Raw genomic sequence first — 21,927 nt, forward strand, 5'->3', positions numbered from 1 at the left:
GGTTGTTGCTGAGGAAAAAGGAAAAAAAAATCATACGAGATTTAAATAGCTTGACCTCTTATCCAGAGAAAAAAAAAATGTTTACTTGAGGTAAAATGTTACACACTATTAATTTGATCGGAGTTTTGATTTGCACTGAGAGCAGTAACTTCTCCTTCTACCATCTCATGCAGTGAGGTTATTCCCATGCATGTGGGAATCCAACCGTGTATCCAATTGCTGCTCTGAATCACGCGAAATGGGAACCCCTGGAAAATTGATTTCTTAAACCCAAGCGGAGAACGCTGCAGCTTGGGAGGCCTCTGCCAGGCAGCTGGGAAGCAGATCCCGCGTGTCCGTGTCACCCTTGTCGCCAGCCGGGTGAAACTTTATCCTCGCTGCTCGGCGGGAGCTGGACCCTCCCTCCCGCCTGCTCCCCCAGCCAGGCGGCTCCTCTGCAGCACGGGCATTGCCGGGGCCCGCAGCGCTGCGTGCGGGGCCGTCCCAGTGCGGTACCCCTGGTGCGGTGTCCCTAGTGCCACACCCCCGGTGCCGTACCCCTAGTGCGGTACCCCCAGTATGATACCCCCGGTGCAGTACCCGCGGTGCGGTACCGCCAGTGCGGTACCTCTAGTGTGGTACCCCCGGTGCCGTACCCCTAGCGCGGTAACCCCCGTGCGATGCCGCCGCTGTCGTACCCCTCGTGCAGCACCTCCAGTGCGGTACCTCCGGCGCAGGACCCTTAGTACGGTGTCCCTAAGTGCGGTACCCCGAGTGCGGTACCTCCGATGCGGTACCCCTAGTGCCGTGCCCCCCGTGCGATACCCCCGGCCCGGTACCCTTAGTACGGTGTCCCTAGTGTGGTACCCCCGCTGTGGTACCCTTAGTACAGTGTCCCCATGCAGTACCCCTGTGCCGTACTCCCGGTGCGGTGTCCCTAGTTCAGTACCCCTAGTGCAGTGCCCCCAGTGCGGTCCCCCGGTGCCGTACCCCCGGCGCGGTACCCCTAGAGCGATGTCCCTATGCGGTTCCCCTGTGCCGTACCCCCGGTGCGGTGCCCCTAGAACGGTGTCCCTGTGCGGTCCCCCTGTGCCGTACCCCCAGTGCGGTCCCCCTGTGCCGTACCCCCAGTGCGGTCCCCCTGTGCCGTACCCCCGGCGCGGTGCCCCCGCCCCGCGCGTCACTACAACTCCCGTCGGCGGGCGGGCGGTGACGCCACCGCGCCGGGCGGGGCGGGCGCGGCCCATTGTGGGCAGGGGCCGGGCGGGCTCCGCGCCGCGCAGCGCAGCGCCGCGCCGGCAGGTACGGCGGGCGGACCGCGGGCAGCGAGCCCTCCGCCCCGGCAGGAACGGCGGCCGGACCGCGGGGACCGAGCTCTCCGCCCCGGCAGGAACGGCGGGCGGACCGCGGGGACCGAGCTCTCCGCCCCGGCAGGAGCGGCGGCCGCGCTGCGGTGAGTCCTCCGAGCGCCCTCGGCGCTCCTCCCCTTTCGCCCTCGGGGGGCTTTTGGCGGGGGGTGTTGCCCTTCTCGCGTATCCCGGGGCTGTGCCGGGGTGGCGGGTCGGGAGCGCCGGCAGCGGGGCGGGGGCCGGGGCTTCGCTGCTTTTCCTCGCCGTTGGGAAGGGAAGGGAGCGGAGCCCGCGTCCCACTCCGCCCGGGGCGCTGCGTAGGGCTGTTCGCCTCGGGGGGGGTGCCGGGGCCCCCGCTGCCCCCGCTCCGCTCCCAGCGCCCCGGGGCACGGCGTGTCCCCCGGCCCCGCTGTCCCGGTGTGTCCCGGGCGGTGCCCGGCCCTGTGGGCGCCGGGCAGGGGGCGCCCACGCGCGGGCGTGGGATGCGGGATGTGGGATGTGGGATGTGGGATGCTGCTGCTGCGCTGCCTTCTCCATGGCAACGCCTCAGGGGGCTGCTGCGGCCCCGGCGCCGGCTGGCACGGCGGCTCCCACCCCTGCGGCGGCTCCCACACCCGCAGGGCCCCTCCTGGGGTTCGCCCAGGTTTTGGGGGGTCTCAGTCCCTGCAGTGCCTCCCCACAGGCACAGCAGTCTGGGGCTGCTCCATCGCCTCTGTGTGCCGAGCCGCTGGTGCTGGTGTCACACATTTTGCTGTGGGTGTGCTGTGGTCCAGCCGATGCTCTGGTGTGGGAGCCGGGATGGGAGGGAGTGGGATTTTGGCATGTACCGGTGTTGGGCTGTGGCTTCGGTACAGGCAGGTTTGTGGCTCAGGAACCAGGTGGGGAGGTCGGGTCTGTCGTTGGCTGCACCCACCTAAAAATTCTAGGAGATTCAGTTCAGGGGTCTCCATGTAGGAGGGACCCTTGCTGCTCCCTTGCTGCATGGAGCCTCGGGGGTTGGCACCCACTGCCGTTGCTGTGTGATGGCTGTGGTCACATCCTGATCTTGACTTGCTTGGCACAGTGGGGTTTTATCCCTGGGATCTACATTGCTGGTGGATGGCTGCACTGCCTCGTGCATTGGTGCTGGTGTGAAACAGGCTTTCTGCATCTTTAAGTGATCAAGGTTAATTTAAGGCAGACAGATAATAATCTGCCTCCTGACAGAAGCCACTTGAACTGGGGGGGGTGGGGGGCTGCCAAACCAGGGGCGAGGGGTTCCCTGAAGAAATCAGAAGTGGGCAGAAGACCATGGGGTGTGGCCAAGCCCCCTCTGCCAGGTGCTGGAGAGAGGGGAAACCATGGCACAGGCTGCTCTGGTGGTTTCAGCCAGGCCTGAGCACTGCAGACACCCGGCATTGTACAGCCAGCCGGCTTCTCCCGGCAGCACCCAGAGGGAGAAGCCGGCTTTTTCATTTTTTTCCCTCTCTAGAGGTTGATTCTGATACTGCATGCAAAACCGGGTGCTGGTGTGTATTAATGCCTCCGTGGTGAACCGTGATGGAACATCGTTATCCTCCCTTGCCGAAAACAACATATTCCAAAGGTATTGGCATTCCTGGCCTGCCCTTCTTTGATTCTCATTAGGAGTAAATGGGTCCTGCAACATCTGGACCCTTTTCCGTGGGCGCTGGGGTTTGTTTTGGCGTGCACTGCCTCCAAACCCCGCAGGTCAGACAACCACCTTGCTGTTCCTCGATTAATGAGTGACTGACTCACCTTGCTCTCCCCGTGGCCATACACCGGGACCTGCCCCTGCTCTGTCGGGAGCAGGAAGCAAAAGCCAAAGTCCAGGATCTCCGACCGCCCAATGTTGTGTGACACCGGGACAGGAGGAAGCACTGACGCTTCCTGGCTCTGGCCAGTGCTCAGCTGGCGTGTGGCTCTGCCGGTGGTGCCCTGCCACAGCCTGGGGTTTTTGGGTCCAGCCAGCCAGGCATGCCCCCTGCTCTGTGTCCTGGCCTCCGCCCCGGGGAGGCAAACAGGATGGGTGAGGTGTAAAATCAGTGTTGAATCCGCTCCCCTGGGCTTGAAACGGAGTCAAACCGGTCTTGACCTGAGCTGGCTCCTTATCTGACCCTTTGTTTTCGGCAGGGGCGCGGAAGGGAGCAGGAAAGGGACAGCCACGGTGGGCCGGCTCCTCCCGTGAGGACGGGCAGGAGCTGAGGACAGCCGGTCTAACTGGGTCATGTTTATCTCCCTTTGCTTCTGTGCTTTGTTTTGGTTTCTTCCTCCTCTTTTTCCCGCGCTGTCATGTCACACAGCTGAGGAACCCAGCACAGGGGAGACATGGAGCTGTTGGGCGGATGGGCTTCCCACAAGTACTGTTTGTCAGCCAGCCAGCCAGTGGCTCCTCTCACTCCGTCTTCCTGCTCTGACTTTTCCATGCGTTCACCACCCATGCTGGGCTGATGCCTGAAGGTTTTTGGCCGATGCACTTGGCAGCAGCCCACCACGTGCACAGGTAGCAAATGTACCTGCTGCATTCATTACCTGAACTGGTTGAGTGGGGATACTGGTGGATGCACCACCCAGAGCGGGTGGTCTTCTGCCCATCCTCCTCCGGCACAGGCACGCACTGAGCTGCTCCTACACGGCCAGTTTTATCTCTGAAGTATTAATAAATGGAGCTTGCCTATTTCTGTGAGCCTTTTTAAGAGGCTGGTGGGGGTGCCTTGAAGGCTTGCTCGGCACTGCAACTATTCAGAGGGTTTTTTTTGTGTGTGCTCTAGCAGTCGATAAGCCAGGCCATCCAGCTGTCAGCTTTGGAGATTGCCAAAGCCTGCTCAACGACATTTCTGCAGGCTTCGCTCACAAATGAGGATTTTGTTGTACGCTTTGGTTTCTGACTTGATGCTGGTAATTAAATATCTTAACTTGGCTTCAGAAAGCTGCCACTGCTGTGGAGTGACTGGTGAGGCCGTGTGAAGCAGGATGCGCTTGTTCTGCTGGAACTGAGTGTGACCTAACTACGATTCTTCAACCTGCAATTTATTTTATTATAAAAATATACTTTTTTATACGGGTAGAACCCTTTTAAAAGGGGAAGAAAAGCCTTGTGTTTTACTGCTGTGCTGTTAAGCTTGCATGGACCTGCTGGGACAGCTGTTTATTTGCAAGTCGTGGCAGCTGAATGCCATAAAATTCATATCATGTCCATATTGATTTTTTCCCCCCTCCCTTTTAAGATAATCATATGTGTACTTTTCACTCCTGCACCACAACAGACGTCAGCACCATGCTGAAAAAAAAAGAGCTGATCTGAACAAAGGGCTGTAAATTGGGGAAGAAATACTAAATGTCTTACTCTGACTTTTGTCTTGGTTAATCTAGATGCTCAGTCATACAGATTTACCCTCTATGCTTACCATACTAGGGGATGAGAGAAACAACTAGTAAAGGGTTGGAAAGTAGTTAAATATTCCAGCAGAAGCTCTTCTGCTTATTGCCTTAGTTCCCTCATCCTTAATGACATATTCTTTGAACAACCTGGTCTAATGGAAGGTGTCCCTGCACATGGCATGAGGGTTAGAACTAGATGATCTTTAAGGTCCCTTCCAACCCGTTCCTTCTGTGATTCTATGATTTCCAACTTTGTATTTATTGCAAAAATTAGAAGTTCCTCAGCCCCTTGACAGTTGCTGGTTGTGATTTGTTGTTTGCCTTTGATTATTCTTTGCTCCCGCCGCTTCCTCAGACTGGGCTGGGAGAAAAGCTGTGCTGGTGCCTACTTACCCTCCTGCCCTCTCAGGAGATCATTTGCACTTGGTATCTCCTGCCCTCGTGGCGTGTCATAAGGTTTTGGAATACGCTAAGGAACCAGGAGTACTGGGGTAGCATAGAAAATCTCAGCTCAGTGAGTCATAAAGCTTTCAGATCTTTGTGGCCACTGAGAAGAAAACCAAAGGGGATGAAAATGAGAGAAGTGGCCTGGCACACCATGAAGACGTGGTTAGTTGACTGGAGAGTTTCATGATCTGAGCTGACAGCGCTTTGTTTCATGATTGGTGTGGCCTGAACACCAGCCACCTGAATTACAGCAAATTAACCAAATTAACGCCTGAAGTTGTCTGAACATCTGGCCTATGTTTTCCTCGTGGTGAGGTTGGGTGGGGTCATTCCCAAGGGAATTCCCACGCTGTGCCCAGGTCTGGAGCAACCTCTGTGCGCTCCACCTGAATCTCTGATAACCCCCTCCTGTTCGTGCTCCCTCCTGCATTCAGCCCCAGCCCTTTGTTGTTTGTTGTAAATTTGCTGAATGGAAGAGGCTTGTGCTGCTTGGAGCACCTGACCGAGGAGGTTGCTCATGGCCTCTTCCTAAAATCAGCCAAATGGATGGGTTTGCCCAGCGCAGAGACACTCGCTGATGAGTCAGTGTTACCGTGACTCAGTAAGTTACTCGAAGTGTTACGCCTCATGGGCTGAGTTGCCTTGAGAGTCTGTGTTCAAAACATTGCCTTGACCCACTGGAAGGGCAGCGTTGGTGGACAGGCACGTTCTCACCCACCGTGGCGCACGCCAGCTGGTCATCACGGCAGTGGGGAAATGTCAAGCCACCAGAGCGGGGCTGCTCCTTGAGCCTTGCCTTCCTGGAGGACCCGCCAGTTGCTTTGCTGGTGTTTGGATTCTTCTTTTACGTGTTTTTGGAGCTCTCATGGAGTGGGCATGGAGGAAGCACAGCAGCGCGTTGCAGCGCGGTTGGTAACAGGTGGTGCGTTCTGGTTGGAGACATCCTCATCTTTCCCAACCCGGAGTGCTGAGCTTCCCGGCACTTGCAGGGCCTGGCGGATGATTGAAGGGTTGTTTGCCGTGCCAGACAAGTGGCTTCATGTTTCCCTCCTGCATTCCTCGGGGTGAGCATTGCATAGCGATGCGCTCTCACCTACGTGCTGCTTACCTGAGTCATGTCTGCCCTGTGCAACGCAGTGAAGCTGTGTGGAAGTCAGGGCTCTCCCTCTCCCGGCTGCTCTGTCAGTGTGCCAGTGCTTTTATGGGAGGGTAAATGGAATAAGGTGTGGAGGGTGCGGTGGAGGAGCCGCAGGAGCGTCCGGCTCTGGCTGCAGTGGTGAAGGCGGCTGTTCCTGCTTTTACCACACCTCCTGAAGGGATGGTTTTCAGAAGCTGAACCCAGTGACCCAATTACTGACCTCTGGATTTTGGACTGTTGCCAAGGGTTTTGTACTGAGGCTCCTTGTCCCTTTTTTTGTGCTGGGCCCTGGGTGGAAAGCAGCCACACCAGAGCTCAAAACAACTTGGCAGCAGCTAGAGATGGGTGAGATAAAGAGAGGGGAAGGACCCAATTAATCCACCTGACCTGTGCCCATCCTCAGAGGAGCAGAGCAGAATGCAGTGGGATCTCCTGGTGTTCCCTGCTGCTCGCCTTTCTCATGGGGCTTTCATCTTGTCTCCCGTGGCGATGGGCTGGGCTGCTGGCAGATCCTGCCCCGGGGCACTGTGGCAGGAGGAAGCAATTCAAAACTGTGCCATTCAGAGGCTGACTGGGGGGGTGGTGTGTGAAACACCAGCAGCTGGGCTCTGTACCAATATGCAAAACTGAGCTATGGAGATTGGCAGCTTTTGGGGAAGGTTCTGCAGGGTGTTGGTTCCTTACATGCTTTGCAGGAGTGAGGATCAGCTTGCCTTCCCTTCTAGAGAGCAGGGCATCTCTGAGGTTGTAGCATTTGAGTGTATACTGTCACCAAGCAGGAAAGTGCACACACTTTTTGGACAGGAACGCAACTGTGGGTACGCTGAGGCTGCAGGGCAGGGGAGCCGGGCCTATGCTCTGTGCCCATGAGGCACTGCGTGGGCTGGGAGGAGGGGATGGTACTTGTGAAAAGTACACTTCACTGGAGTGTGGAAATGGGGGATGCAACGGGGCATTGTTCTGGCATGGGATCTGCAGTCACTCAGGTCTGGGGTGTAAGAGGGAGAGTGTGTTAAGGGAGCCGAAAGACCCACAATGTTTTGTGCTGTTCAGGTGATTTTCTAGCAGCTTGGTGCCTTTTACAGGCAAACTCTGTTAGCAGGTCTTCCAGCAGGGAGGAGGAGGATGGAGGAACAGTCCAGAGACCGTTTTCCTTGCCCTGAACAAGCAAGATGGATTGCTTGCTATGGCAAGCGGAGGCAGCGCAGAGGGACATTTTCTGGCTCCGATGTGTTGCATGACATAGAGCTTAGGCTGTGGTGGGTCTGCCCTGCTGCTGCTCCTCAGTGTTTCTTTTGTCCAGACCTTTCTGAGGCGGCTCTCTGAAGCTGCACATCCATCTGACTTTCACCCAGTCGTGAGGTAGGGTTTTTTGGAGGTGCCTGTTCCGCGCTTGGTCTCAGTATCTTCTAAATAAACAGCACTCGGAGGAGCTGTGAACTCGTGTGTGCCATCCTGGAGAGTCTGCGTCAGCTGCGGTCCGGTGCAGCTGCTTCCTTCAAGGATGCTTATGTGGATGTGAGTGACTGTAAATCTGTTTGTGTAAAGCTTTCTCTCCCGTGACTCCAGTCACCCTTCGTGCTCCCATTGTTTCATGGGAGCTTCTGCTGCTCCTGGAAACCACAGCACCTTCTCGCTAGAGTTGAGGATGGGTGAGATGCAGATGGGAAGGTGGATCCCCTTGCCATGCCTGGCTTTCACAGGAATCAAATGCAAAGGACACTTCATTTACTGAGGTTTCCTTCCCTCTGCCCCCAAGGCACTAGGAGTGTCTTGGCTGTGGCTGTGTGCCCAGTGCAGGGAAGAGAGGCTGCTCTCTGCCTTAATATCAGGGTAAACCTTTTGGGTGCCTGGTGTTTTTCAGCTGCCCTGTTTTGCTTGGCATTGTTCTCCTTGCATATCCCATGCATAACTTTGGGCTGCCGTGCCTCTGCTGAGGGATACTTGCCCAGCTTGCTCACGAACAGCCTGGTGTTGGATCTCCTCCAGCTACATGGGAAAAAAGCAGCCCCACGGTGATGTCTCTTTGGGTTTTCTCCTTCCAGTCAGGTCCTGTGATCGAGCACAGGGCTTCTGCCACCCCTATCCCTGTGTCTCAGCCTCCCTGTAGGAGATGGCAGGCTGTTGGAGCTTTGGTGTTGTTCAGTGGTGCTGGGTGAGCGTCAGGCAGGAGAAAAGCTGAACTTGCAAATCTGTTCCTGGGTGCTCCGGTAAGTCACGCCAAGGACTGTTTGAACTGTGCTAATCCCTGGTGCCTCTGGAGCAACCTTGTTTACAACAGCCAGTGCTTCAAATGGGTGTTCTGACAGATATTTTATGTAAGCCATTTGCTTACCAAAGCACTCTAGGTCTGAGAGATTGGTTTTCAGACCTCAGCCCATGTGCCATCTCCTCGTTCCAGCACTTTGGAGACATCCTGCAAAGAGACTGGAAGCTTTCCGGGGATGACTCAGATCCATTTATGGCCTTCATCTCCTTTTCCATGGAGAGTGCTGCCTGGCAAATTGCATGTGAAATATCAGGTGGCTGTGGAGCCATGGGAAACCTCTAGCCATCACCTAGAGCAAAAAGATGTTGAGGAAAATTTTTGGAGCATGCCAAATATTGAAATCCCTATAGTGAGTCTGCTTTTGGGACTGGGGCTGGAAGTAAGCCTTTATGCTCAATGTTTTCTCTATTTACATTTGCATTAAATGCTGCTCTTCCATTCACTGGGTTCAAGAAAATTTGTCATTTCTTAGTTGATGCAGTGGCGATAGCTGTGTTCAAACTGCAGTGATGTGTGACGGGGCTGTGATTTGGGTTACCTAGTGGTGAAATTGTGCCGTTCCCTTAGTTGGCACACCAGGACTTACCTTATATCCAGGCTTTTCAAGCTATCCTATCACATGACATTTTTCAGCATGAGAAAAAGAGATTAAAGAGGGACTTTAACCTCAAAATACTCTGAATTTATTTCCAAGGGATCGCTTGTGGTTGCATCAGAGGAAGCTCTGTTGGTTTTGCTCGGGGGATAAGGCTGAACTAGGTGAGAGACGTGTGAGGCAGTGGTGATGATGTGTCTTGCAGCTGTAGCTCTGTTGCCTCATGTTCTTATTTTTTTCCCTTTGCCTTGTGTTTTGGACTATGTTTTTCATTTTGATGGAAGGCAGCATGAGACTGTGACTTTGAGGCCTGGCACCCCCGATATGCCATGGGGGTGTTGGACAGTTGAGGAGGGACCCATCCCTGAGGATTCCAAGAGCCGAGCTCCAGCTGTGGCAATGGGCTGTTACAGTGTGTTTTGAAATGCATGTCCTTACTCTGGGAAATTGACTCCGGGCAACATGGAGTGGGGGCAAAAACACCCGTGCAAAATGACTGCTCATTTAACCGGGGGGGGGGAGAGAAGCCAAGGAAAACACATGCAACAGTCACCTTGTCAGATAATGTCACGGGGCTGTCCTTACCCAGCCCCTGGGCTGGACTTGGTGATGCTAATTACAGCTTGTCTCGCTGCTGAAAGGAAAAGTTTGAATCTGTTCACCCTGGGGTTCCCACGGCAGCTTTTTGGGACAGGACCGGCTCTGTATCTCCGTGGCTGGAAGCCCTTGTCCAAGGCCAGGGACCGGGCTGTCCTTTGCTTTCACCAAGCCTTGGATCTGTGAGCACCCGATGTGGCTGAGGAAGGTCTTGGAAAAACTCCTCTGTGACTCTGCGCTGTAGTGAACCCGCCTGCTGCAAAAGGCCCTTGCAAAGATGCTCTGGAGCTCAAGGGACATTGCTGTAAAGGTCCAAAACACATGACAGCCACCCTTTCCGGTGCTGGCCTTGTTTTTGGCTCTGTCCTGCCGAAGGATCCGCAGCTCAGCTCTCCCTTGGGTGCAGCGCTTCCCACCCAGCAGAATTGGCTCGCTTTCGGGAAAATAAACAGGCCTTGTGAGCTGGAGCTGGGAGTCCTGGGCTGCTGCACAAGCAGAGAAGGTTGTAACCAAACGACCCTTTCATCGCCTTCCTCTACCTGTGCCGCCGCTGCAGCTGCTCTGCCGTGCTGGAACCGGGCTGTTGTCTAATTTATAATACACTGCATTTGGAGGACAGCTTTATGTTCTTGTTTCTAAATTCTTGTGTAGCTCCAAGCGGGGAAATAATCCCTAACCTTTCCATTTTCCACATGGCTGTGTTTCTGTTCGGAGCACCGCGTTACGGAAGCTTGTGGGATGCTGCTGGTGGGGCTGTGGAGTTCGTTGAGCCCATGACACACATCTGGCAGACGTGTGGTCTCTCACCTGAGCTCGAGGGATGCTTGGTGCTCTCCCAGCTCCAGGTCATGCAGTGCCCAGCTCGGCTGGATGTTCACAGCTTGCCGGTGCTGGTCTAACCCCAAGCCTATTAAAAGCCCACAGGACCGAGTCTTCCCCTTCCTCCTCCTGCTTCCTCCCCCTCCCTTGCTTTTCAACACCAGGTTTTGAATAAATCATCTGGGATGTGATCATACAGGAAACTCGCGATTTTTTTTTTATTTTTTTTTTTTACAGCCAAGTTCAGAAGTGAATTCAGCTCTCCAGGGATTCAGTCCTGTGCTTTTTAATCACGAGGTTCCCCATCCTTTCTACTCTGTCACTTGTGACGTGATGTCTCCTTGGCCGTGTAAGCTTTTCCCCTGCTTCTCTCTGCCCACAGAAACAATAGCTGCTGGAAATGCTCTTCAAGAACCCGAAATGGCTGTGGATTGCCTGTGGAAAATGCAGATTTAATCTATGTTAGGTCTTTTTGTTGTTATTTTGTTTACTGCTTTGTTATCCTTTTCCTTCAATGAAAAGCAATGCCCTTGTTCTCGCAGAATTCATCACTTGTGATGTGTTCCTCACTGGAAGTAACACCCTCAAAATCCTGCATTCCTTTGTGCATCTTTGCTTTATTTTCTTTTTCTTTGTGGGTGGGAGCTTAGGGAGTATAATGGGCAGATTAGCAACTGTATTTGTGGAGTAACCCATCTTTGTGCAGGTCTGGCTAGAAACCAATTAAGCTTGTCTTGATCTCTAAATGAGATTTTTGTCGAACAGCCTTACCCAACCGCCTTCTGCATCCATTAATAGCAGGGTGGGATGAAAATAGCTGAACGTGGAAAGATCGCGTGTTGGATAAACAAGCGAGGCGTTGGCTGCGGGGAGGTTCCCGGGATGCGTGCGAACTGCTGCCTCTTTGTGTGGTTGTTTTGTAGCTCCGGTTCTTGAAACCTGGGATTAGGAGCATTTGACTGCAAGTGTGCAATCTCCTGCGGTAGCGGGCGTGGGGTCGGAGGAAAAGCTGCTGGATAAACAGGGAACATCCTGTGGACTTCATTACTGTGCTGGTCCCCATTCCTGTAATATCCCTGGGGCGAGAGCAGGGCGTGTTTGGGAGCTCCTCGTGACTCTCAGTTGTGGGTCCCCCAAAGTGCCTTGGCCTGGGTGTATCTGTCTGGTCTTGGGTTGCTTTTTAGCCTGGAAAAAAGCCTGTGGCTTTGCAAGGGCACACATTGCATGACCAGTCTGGGGACCCTGCCTGAGTGGTGTTTGCTGCTGCCGTGATGAAAACCAGTCCGGGAACGGCGCTTCAGTGCGGCCTTTTTGAAGAGAACCTACTAAGTAAAGATGCCTTTAATAAGCCGTGCCTTCGGGGAACCCTTCTATCTCTGTCCCAGACTGTTTCTGCATCAAGATAAGGTTGCAGAGCAGCTGGATTTGTGCTCTGCTTTGGGAGGTGTAGGAGGGGGAAGGGTACTAGGATTCCTTTCAGGGTGCAAACATTTTTTGTGATCACTTTTATTTGTAAAGTAAGTACAGACAAGCTGTGCACAGCCTGATACCTTCTTCCCTGCATTCCTGGCTTTGCTGGTATGGACAAATGATGGTGAGAGTGATCTCAAGGGAAGGAGGAAAGGAAAACACTGGGTGAACTTGCAGGGTGTAGCTGCTGTAGCATGCAGGAGACCATCCTGCTGCCCTTCTTTGTCCTCTCCCAGGGGTGTACAAACCAGCTTCTCCCTGCATGCCCCACACTTTGCTTTCCGTCTCCCCACTCTATAAATTCCAAAAGCTCTTAGGTTATTTGTGAGAATGCTGCTTTTTTTCTTCTCCCAGTGCCCAGTAAGAGATGTGGGTCTAAAGACAATCCATGTCATGCTGAAGCCCATGTGCCAGGTCAAGAATGGTCATCTTGTGGACCTCAGTGTCTTGGCATTGATTACCAAACCCAGTCCCTTCCTATGCTGGGTAAATTTGGATCAATTTGGAAATCGTGAATCCACAAAGACCTGGATCCAGGGGAGGCAAGTTGCCTTGCAGGGTCCCATGAAAAATGCAAAAAGCCATAGAAAAATCTAAAACTGGGATGACTGAAAGATGGTTTTGGTGCTTGGGTGGGGGCTGTGGTGAGAGGGGCTGGGACAGCACCTTGCTACGTTCAGGACTGGGGCTGTTTTGTTTCTTTTTTTTTTTTTTTGGAATGCCCTTGACTGAAAAGCTGGGGAGTTTTAATGCCAGTGAGACAGAAAAATACCTGGTGGCAGGGTGTCCCCCAGACTTCATCCTGCTGTCGTGGGGCTGAGCCGGTTGGGTGCAGTGATCTGATGTGGCATGGCAGCCGTGCCCCGTGGAGATACCATCTCCTGGGAGGAAAATGTAAAAATAACCACATCTTTGACTGCGTCTTTGAGTTGCGTGAGACGGCAGCAAAGGAGATGGGGGATGAAATTATATCAATGGAAATTAGGCAGGAAAAATGAGGCTCTACCTGGGAGGCAGATCTTAAGCAAAGAAAAGGTTCTGAAGACCATGAGGGAAATGTCCTCGCCCTACTCCCGTGTGCAGGGGGCACACTGGAGCTGGGCTCTGGGCGGTTTGAGGGGGTCCCCTGTTGTCCCCTGTCATCCTCTTCCTCCCTGTGGACTGCAGGAGGTGCAGCACCACATGGGCTCCTGCACCTCATCCCGTGCCGTGGCTCCGCGGTCGAGACGGGTGATGCAAACCCTTGCGAGTCTGTGTCCTCCTGCCCAAGGCTTTGGGAACCTGTTGGACCCACTCTTCCACCTCTTTGCTGTGTATTTTCCTTTTCAGTGCTTTCACGGAGCAGGTCCGTTCCTCCGCGGGGGGACCACTGAATCGTGGAGCCAGGAATAAACCCGTGGGAGGTGTGGTGGATGGCAGACAGGCGCTCCTGGCGTAAGCAGGCCCGGCTAATTTAATCTGCGGTGGACCCAATCTCCTTTGTTTTCCAGTTGAGCTAAATATACCCTTTGGGTTGTGGTTATGGAGGCTAAACTCCTTTTTGATTATGCAAAACGCAGTGACACGGGATGCGGCTGGCTGCCTCCAAATGGAGCCGGGAGGGGAGCAGGATGGGGCATCCCACGGCCAAAACTGGTGTTGCTCTCTCCTGCTTACCTGTATCTGGACCACAGCCAAGGTGTGGGATGCTCCATGGGCAGCTCCATGGAGGTCTCCAGCTCTGGGGACCTGTGTGATGCAGATTTTGGAAGCACTAGGTCTTCCAGCATAGCCATAAGCTTTCCACTGCCTGACAGGTTTTAAAGTTTAGTGGCGGTGCTGCAGCTACTGGGCATGGCTAGTGGCTTCAGCACAGAGAAGAGGGCCCTCTCCATCTTTGCAGAATTCCCAGATGCAGCAGTTTAGTATTTCTGGATGCAAGAGGAATAAAAAGCTGTTGGTCAGCTGGAGCAGAAATTGGAAGTAGTTTTAGTCTTGGAAGGCAAAAGGGGAGATTAAATGCCAGTGGTGAAATGTAATGTATTAATCCAAAGGTGCCACCTGGGAATTTATGTGCCTGGGGTTAAGATCAGGAAGTTGTGGCCATGTGTGTGTTGTGGGATGCCTGTTTGCACCCTGGTCTGGCTGTGTGGTTGCTCTACCAGAGCTGCTGCAGGAGTCTTTGGTTGTTTTATCTCCTGAGGTTTGTCTTGTGTGAGACAGCATCTCAGATTCTTCTGTGTTTGGCCCTACAAGAATCCTCAAAAGGCCAAAAAATCCCAACAACAGTTAAAAAGGGCTGCTGCATCTTCCCCAGGGTGCCAGCCTCAAGGCCAGGAGTTGCTTTATCTTTTCAGCCTTCTCTTTTACAGGCTTCAGAGGAGCCAAGAAAGCAGTTCTTCAGGAGAGCATTAGTGAAATGTGGCATCAGGGTCTCCAATATTGGCAAATCCCAAGTTAAATACCCAGTGTCAGCCGTGCAAGTGCCTTGTGCAGGTATTTGCTGGAGGCTGGAAAACCTCTATTCCCTGTTTGCTGGCCTGCTTATCTCTGAGCAGCTGGATTTAACCCTCTTATCCACCTCTGTGCTGGTGGTGTGGTGTGGAGTGCTGGCCCACTGCACTCTCACACTCCTCTGTCACTGCATGCTGGGAAGAGCCTGGATGGCTGCAGCCACAGCTGGTGGGGGGGCTTCTGGGGGAAATGGGTGTTTTACCTCCCTGAGATGGTTGCTTCTGTTATTTAAAAAAAAAAAACAACAAACCAAAAAACCAAAAACAACAGCAAACTCCTGGATTGGGATAATTAAGCTGATTGAAGTGTTTGAGTTAATGAGTTTCCCTTTAATTAAAAAGAAAAAAATATATATCTCGTTGTGGTCCAAAATAATGAGCCACTGACTTGCTTTATCCCTGATTTGGCTTACAGGTGGAGAGGGAAGGAAAATTATCATAAAAGCATAGAATGTCCTGAGTTGGAAGGGATGCACAAGAATAATCAAGTCCAACTCCTGGCCCTGCACAGGACCATCCCCAAGAATCCCACCATGTGCCTGAGAATGTTGTCCAAATGCTCCTTGAACTCTGTCAGGCCGTGACCACTTCCCTGGGGAGCCTTTTCCAGTGCCCAACTACCCTTGGAGTAAAGAACCTTTTCCTAATATCCAACCTCCTAATAAACCTCCCCTGACACTGCTTAATGCCGTTCCCTTGAGTCCTATCACTAGTCACCAGAGAGAAGAGATCAGTGCCTGCTCCAAATTTTAGATAAAAGTAGGGGAAATCAGGTTTACCCTTGAAAGATCAGCTCCTTGGCTTCTGTGTCAAATTTGTTAGTTCAGAGAAGCAGAGAACTCTCTGGTCTCCAGGGGCAGGGCAGTTTGTGCTTTCCTGGCGTCTCAGGAGCAGAGCAGCACTCCACCATAGGGCGAGTTTTCAGCTCAGAAAGATGAGAACTCACTTCCCTGCCCTCAATGGGCTACTCTGAAAGCACAGGTGTTCCCACAGGTACTGTTGGAAGGAGGTCCCCCGCTGAGGGTGAAAGCCACAGCAGGTGGTGGCATGTCCTCTGCCCCTCCATCCCTGCAGTGTTTGTTGGGCTTGGCTCCAGCCCCACACTCTGCCTTTCCTCTTTGCCATTTTAAGTGATTTCCTGTGAGTGAAGGAATGGGTATATTCCTATTTGACACTGACTGTTCTGTATTACTTCAGTGTGCACAGGCAGCAACTGAGGGGAAGCATGTGATGCTCCTAGTTGGGTTGTGGTGTTAGTTGAACCCCTGGCACGGGCAGAGGAGCAGGGAGGGTGCCTCATATCTGGGCAAAGCAGCAGGGTGGTCTCTCACCTGAGCTTGTGGGATGTTTGATGTTTTCCCAGCACCAGCTCCAGGTCATGCAGTGCCCAACTCAGCTGGATGTTCACAGCTTACCAGTGCTGGTCTAACCCCAAGCCTATTAAAAGCCCATAGGACCGAGTCTTCCCCTTCCTTCTCCTGCTTCCTCCCCTTTCCTCACTTTTCAATACCAGCAGCTGAAGGAAGCGTGCAGTGCTCAGGGATGCTCTTGGGCTGTGCCACAGCAGCATTTTAGGACTGCAGTGGAGAGCGATAGTCCCCAATGCTGCTGTGCCTGGCCTCAAAGATATTCACAATGAGGGTGATTTCTGAGAAAGAGCAACCAGAAAGTGCTTGGACCCATCAGCCAGGGTGTAGGGACCTGCACAAAGCACACATGCCAGTTCACTCTCCCTCTCATCTGTGCTGGGAAGGGCTGACAGAGCTTGCAGCCTTCCCAACTCTCAGTTCTGGGCACTGCAGTGTTATTTATTGTAACCCCAAGAGCTGTGAGTGGCAGCTGGCACCCTCTGTTTCCATCACCTGTGCCCCCCAGTGCCATGCACAGCTCATCTGCTGCAAGGGGACGTTTGCAAACACTGCAGTGGTGCAAGCCCGTTAATGTTTTAAATTCTCACCAAGTGAAGGGACCATTTTCTCCCCACCAGACGCAGAATAGCAGGGTGGAGGCAGATGGCTCATCCACAGCAGCAGTTCCTGCTCCATGAGCCAGGAGGATGCTGGAACACCAGGAGGATGTTGGGGTGCCAGGAGCCATGCCCTTGGGGCTGTGAGGAGGCGAGGGACCACATCACACCGGAGCTGTGAAACCCATTAGCATTTTATCCTGCAAAGCCAATGCACGTGGGAATGGCAACCCCTCGATGGCGAGTTAAGTGAATAGATGTGATGAGACACGTTTATTTATCAAAATACTAATCAGTGCTTGGGGAAATGGGGTGTGTTTTGGGGAACGGGTGAGGCAGCGTGGCGGGGCGTAGGTGACTGGGATCACTGGGGGACCACAAACACAGCTGTGTGTGCCCATGTGCCCTGATAGCTTGAACTCATTGCTGCTGAGAGTCCCTGCCTCAGATTGCTGCCAGAGATGCTGTACTCTTTATTAATCTGCTGCAATAATTGTAGTTTTAATGTTTCCAGCGGGGGAGTTCACGGGAGGCAGAGGCATTCCTAGAAGACTTCTGTGGGTACCATCCTGGAGGCGTCCAACCGTGTGACTCAGCATCTTCGCTGATGGTGTTTTGAAGTGTGTCTCAAATTTGCACTGATTTGAAAAACTAGGAGATGATCTGAAGATAGGGAACCCGGGAACTGATCCCAGGAGGTGATCTGGAGCTGTGGAAAGCATTTTGAGCTGTGAGTAGCTGCGCCCACTCTTGTAAAAGGCAGTTTGGGACCAGGGCTGCTGCTGACCCCGTGGTGGAAGGGCAGTGCCTGACCATGGTCTGACTGATGAGGGTGTGGGGGAATGCTGCAAGTGCATAAAAGCTGGGGAAGTGCTTTGTGCTGGGGAATGGGAACGCTCCTCTCTCCTCTTCATCAAGAAACTATCAAATGGAAGTGTATATTGCTTTGTCAGGGGGATGGTGGTGGGCAGTCAGCAGCTCTTCAGCAAACAGCCCATGCCTGGAAGCAAAATACAGATGTGTGCAGTCCTGAACAGGGCACAAGTACATCTGGATATTTATTTATTTATTAGCTGCATTTAACCACTGGAATAAACACTTGCAGAAAATGGCCTTAGCCTTGGCTCAGCATCCTGGATCCAGACCACAGGTAGCCCTGAAGGGAGTTTGAGCTTGATGAAAGCGTATTAAACCATCATTAGCAAGAGAAGCAGATGATATTAAGAAGCTGCAACATTTGGGAGCCCCATTCTCCATGAGAAATCACTTTCAGAGCAGTCACTTCTAGTGTAGCTTCACAGGGCTGGAGGAGGACATGCAGGAGAGATGTGCATGGATCTGTGCCACATCTCACCGGGCAGGCAGTCCCACCTCCCTGTCCCATGGTGAGCAAGTGCTGGAGGGGTGGCTGGGGCAGTGATCAGGATGCTGTTGGAGGCATCCCCTGTGTGTTCCATCCCACCCAGTGACTGCAGCCCTGTGTAAGCCAACAAGCAGGTGTGGATGGAGCATCTGCAGATGTGAAATTGATGTCAAGCAGCATTTTTGCCTACTTGCAAAAATCATCCATTGTCTCTGCCTACTGTGGGGCAGAGAGGTGGGGACCAGGTGAGATGTGACAGATCCTCACTGGCCTCTGTATCATCCTGTGCCAGCCCTCTGAAGTCCTGTAAGATCTGTCTGCTCTGAAAAAGTGTTTTCTTCTAGAATGAGGGACTGAAATGATAGCACTGCAACCTCTCGCTGCTGAGGATAGTCCTCGTTTTGTCTTGTCCCGTTGATCTGAATGAAGTAATTTATAAGGACGTTTTCCATGAATCAATAAATCCATGCTTGCTGCTGTGCCTGGGAGGTTTAATTTGCTCTAGATACTTCACGGAGTGTCTCTGTCCTGAATTGCACTGTGAAGTTCTGCTCTTTAGGAGAGGATGGGGATACAGCCGGAGCCTCTGGAAACATGCTGCCGGTGTCTAATGGTGCCTGATCTGTCTTAATTGTGCACCTCCTGGTGTGGGCTAAAGAGATCAGGGAGGGTGTAAGGGCAAGAGCTTCCCTGTGTGTGGAGTTTGAGGATTTGGTCTGTTGTGCCAAGTGGTTCCTGATGTTACAGATCTTGGGAAAACTGAAGCCAAAAAAAAAGGAGAGGAGTGAGCATCAGCCTTTGAAGGAGACCACAGTGCAGGAATCTGGGTTACAGGTAGGTTTCCCTTTCACATCTCCATGTGATGCTTCCTCTTAAGAGGAATTGAAGAGTTCCAGTTGCTCCATGCCGCCTCCCCTTCCAAAAGCTGCTTTTGTAAGCCCCTTGAAAGCACTGCACGTTCGTTTACAAAGCCTGTCACTGGATCTGCCTGAAAAAAGAGGATTCAGAAACACATTTCTGCTACCCACAGAAAAGTCAGAGGAGTCAAAGCTCCACTCCCGAGCTTGTTTTCCTTGTTTTGTCTGAGCACTGTGGGCTGGTGAGGCTGGAACTGTGGTCATGGATGGGCTCATCCTGCTGCCAAGACCTGTGAGGGGACCTTGCTTTCTTCTGTGCACTGTGGGTTTGGGGTTGTTCCTGACACATTCTTGTGGCACAGTGGGTGGTTTGGGGATCTCTGAGCTGGTGGGGCGTGGACTAGGGCCAGCTGTTGCTGTGAGCACCTGGAGCCCAGCTCTCCATCCCATTCCACCTGCCTGGCTGAGCTCCCAGAGACCCCTCCACTCCTCCTCCAGAGAGGCTGCGAGGCGATTTTGCATCTCTTGGAGGTCAAAGCTCATGCTGGAGAATCCAGAAACGTTCCCAGAGCCAAAACACACCACGGCAAAGTGGGTGTGTGCCTGGCCTCTGCTTCTCATTTCCTTCGTCGCTGCGAGCGCAGCGGAGCTGCACATGGGGTTTCAGTGGGGTGTCCCCTCTTTTGTTCCTGTATATTAGAAAAGTCTGTGCATGTGTTTATATTTAAAAACTATATGTATATATCTCAGCATGGCTGTTTGTGAGCTATGCCCCTCGGGACTGGTCTGGTTGGGTGAAGGAGGGATGTTGCTCACAGCTGCCTACTTGTTGCACTGGCAGCTGTGTGATGGTCCTGCTGGTCCGGCCATTCTTGCGCTTGGAAATAACAGGTGTTGGCAGGGAGTGATCCCAAACCTGCTCAGACTCAGCTAGAAAGCCTCCCTTTGATGTGAACAGGCTCTGGAGTAAGTCTCACTGTACTGGCGGAGAGACTCCTTTGCTGTTATTTGTATCACAGCCTGGGCAGGCCTTTCCATGTGTGCCCATCTTGCATTTTCCATACCCTTTTTCCTGCATGGTTGCCGCTGTGTTGGGATGAAACAGATGCAGCTTCTGGTGGCAGGGCTGGATGTGGGCTTGCTGCCCATCCTCTGGGACAGCAAACGCAAGGTCAGAGCATCGCTGTGCCAACGGCAAACTGGAGCAGCTGTATAAAGTTGTCATTTTAAATAACTGCCATAATGGTTTCTCCTCCCTTTCTTCCTCCCCATCCCCGTGTTCTTCCTCATCACCGTGTCCTTCTCCACCCACAACCTGGAGGCTGCCTGGATCTGCTCGGGATTTATGTTAAAAGGGAAATTGTTATGTACGTAATTAAACCGTCGTATTGCTGGATGGAAATGGGATTTGGTGCTTACCGCTGTGACTCTTTCTCATGCGTGAGGGTGAACTGATTGATTACTGAGGTTTGAGATTAAATATTCCCCTGAGCTCCACTGGCATTTAGTGTGGTGGGGGGAGGGCAGAGAGAAGGGGCGGAGGAAAATGATGGTTTTCCTCGAAGGCAAAGAGAGTACAGGAATGTCTCCTGAGCACATCCCCTTGTCTTATCCTGCATGCCGTCTGCTGTAACAGAGGCTCCTGGTGCTGGTATTGTGGGCCACAATAAAGCAAGTGCCTTACTCTGCATCCACAATGGTGGATGAGCTGCTGGTGGGCTTTGCCAGTTCCTCTCACTGCTATGTTGAGCAATCCTATTACATCCTGTCCGGTCCCTGTGGCTCAGCTGCATCCTCACCTGCCCACATCCCATTCCTGGCTCGGATCCCTCCGAGCCTGGCAGCGGGGTAGACCTGCTGCCCTTTCCCCTCTCCTTAGGAGCACCCCTCATTTATTTATTTTCCTTAATTTCTTTCAGTCCCAAAACACCTTTCTTTTTTGGTTTCAATGGGAAGGGAGGAAAAAACCCCAACGCGCCACTCCTCGAGCGTGTGGTGGGAGCCTCGCCGTGCCGGAGCAGGTCGGAGACACCCGCCTTCACTCGCTTCCCTTGAAGTCTAATTTTAGCTGAAGGCGACGGGATCCCTCCAGGGTACGGCAGAGGTTTCCTATCGGCCGCCTCAGACTTTTAAGAAACATGCACGCAAACAAAAACAACACAGAAGCACTTGGGTTTATTTGGGTGAATTCTTTTAAAAAAGGGCGTGACTTTATTTTCGTGAGCAGCCCCGGCACACAGTTGGCTTTGTTCTGCTGCAGTCGGGTATTTCAGGTCTTCCAAGATTTAATCAGAATAATTAGTTACTGTCTGTTTATACCTTCTGTTTTTGTTGCAGGATTTCCAAGGGGCGTATTTACCTTCCAGTGCGCTGCCTAAGTGTCGCTTAATCATTAAAGCATCTGATTTCCTCCAAGTTATCTGTCATGCTGCTTATGTAAGTAAATAAATAAATAAAAAAAAAGGCAGGGAGGGTGGGGCTGGTGTTGGTGGATTCTGCTTGGGGGGGGGTTGTAAGGATTTTTCCTGATTGTCACGGGTTTAACTGTGAGTTGCCTTTGGTTCCCAGCCCGTCATGTGGTGATCAGAGGACTGTGTGTTTGGACTGGTGCTGGACAACCCAGCCAGTTTAATGAGGTTGCTTTCAGCCAAGCTTTGGTGTATACCTCAGTAAACTGGCAAGAGCTGTATTACTCCCTGTCATTCCAGGAGGAGGGGGGAAAAAATGGCCTTACAGAAATAAAGGGCTTTTGCTTTCATTCGTACGGTTATGGCTTTGACTCCTTAACCCAGTGGTATCCATTATAAAAATCACAGCTCTGTCTGGAAATTAGTTACCACTGTAAGTTGACCACGATTGGAAACTGGGTGTTTTTTCAGCCTGTATTTGCATGTTTGGTTTGGGAAGGGGGACTGGTGATGCACACTCTTCCCATCTCTAACATAGACGGGAGAGGAGAAAGACACAGAAAATCACTGCAGAGGAGGATGGGATGGCTGGGAAGCCTCACTGGGCTCTGCTCTCCTTCCCTGGGAGAAGCTCATGAGAGGGAGGGGGCCATGATGAGGACAGGGTGGGACCAGTGGGATCTGCAGGTCTTTGGTGGCTTCACTAGACCCAGGGAAATGCTGTTGCGTGAAGGCTGAGGTTGAAGTCTGTCTTCTCTCAGCGTTTTTTTGTAAGAGTAAAGATGAGCCACAGTCAT

At 52.7% G+C, this 21,927-nt stretch overlaps 1 protein-coding gene across 2 annotated transcripts in view; it reads left to right on the forward strand.

The window, feature by feature from the left end:
* The first annotated feature begins 1,242 nt into the window (after positions 1 to 1,242).
* Positions 1,243 to 21,927, forward strand: part of DAAM1 (dishevelled associated activator of morphogenesis 1) — a 95,646-nt gene continuing 74,961 nt past the window's right edge. Inside the window, exons 1-2 of one of the 2 annotated variants that reach the window (XM_039383317.1) lie at positions 1,243 to 1,432; positions 21,060 to 21,158. The gene's annotated coding sequence lies outside the window, so the exon portion shown is untranslated. The remainder of the gene's footprint in view (positions 1,433 to 21,059; positions 21,159 to 21,927) is intronic. The other variant, XM_027711773.2, reaches the window with a different exon arrangement.

This window comes from Pipra filicauda, unplaced genomic scaffold (assembly GCF_003945595.2).
Source record: "Pipra filicauda isolate LSUMZ 115617 unplaced genomic scaffold, ASM394559v2 scaffold304_size882533_pilon, whole genome shotgun sequence".
Lineage (NCBI taxonomy): Eukaryota > Metazoa > Chordata > Aves > Passeriformes > Pipridae > Pipra > Pipra filicauda.